Here is a 273-nt window from a genome sequence, read left to right on the forward strand (position 1 = left end):
TTATCACTTATTTTTCAAATGATTTAAGTCTTTGGTTGATGTTTTTATACATCAAATATGATACTGTTAAATGTATATATAATGTTTGGTATGATAGTGCCCTTTGATTGTTTCAAAACCATGACAATCAAAAACATGAAGCCATTGTTGAATAAGTTTGAATATCCAGTTCTCTAATGCTGCTGATGAAATTTGATGCAGGAAAAGATTTCTTTAAGTTAATTATGTTTTTTTTAAGATAAGTATAAAAAATATATTATGCAGGTATGTACC

The 273-nt window shown here is 26.0% G+C and overlaps 1 pseudogene; it reads left to right on the top strand.

The window, feature by feature from the left end:
* LOC119588824 overlaps positions 1-273 on the top strand; it is a 7675-nt pseudogene that overhangs the window by 3660 nt on the left and 3742 nt on the right.

Source organism: Penaeus monodon, chromosome 24 (genome assembly GCF_015228065.2).
Source record: "Penaeus monodon isolate SGIC_2016 chromosome 24, NSTDA_Pmon_1, whole genome shotgun sequence".
Lineage (NCBI taxonomy): Eukaryota > Metazoa > Arthropoda > Malacostraca > Decapoda > Penaeidae > Penaeus > Penaeus monodon.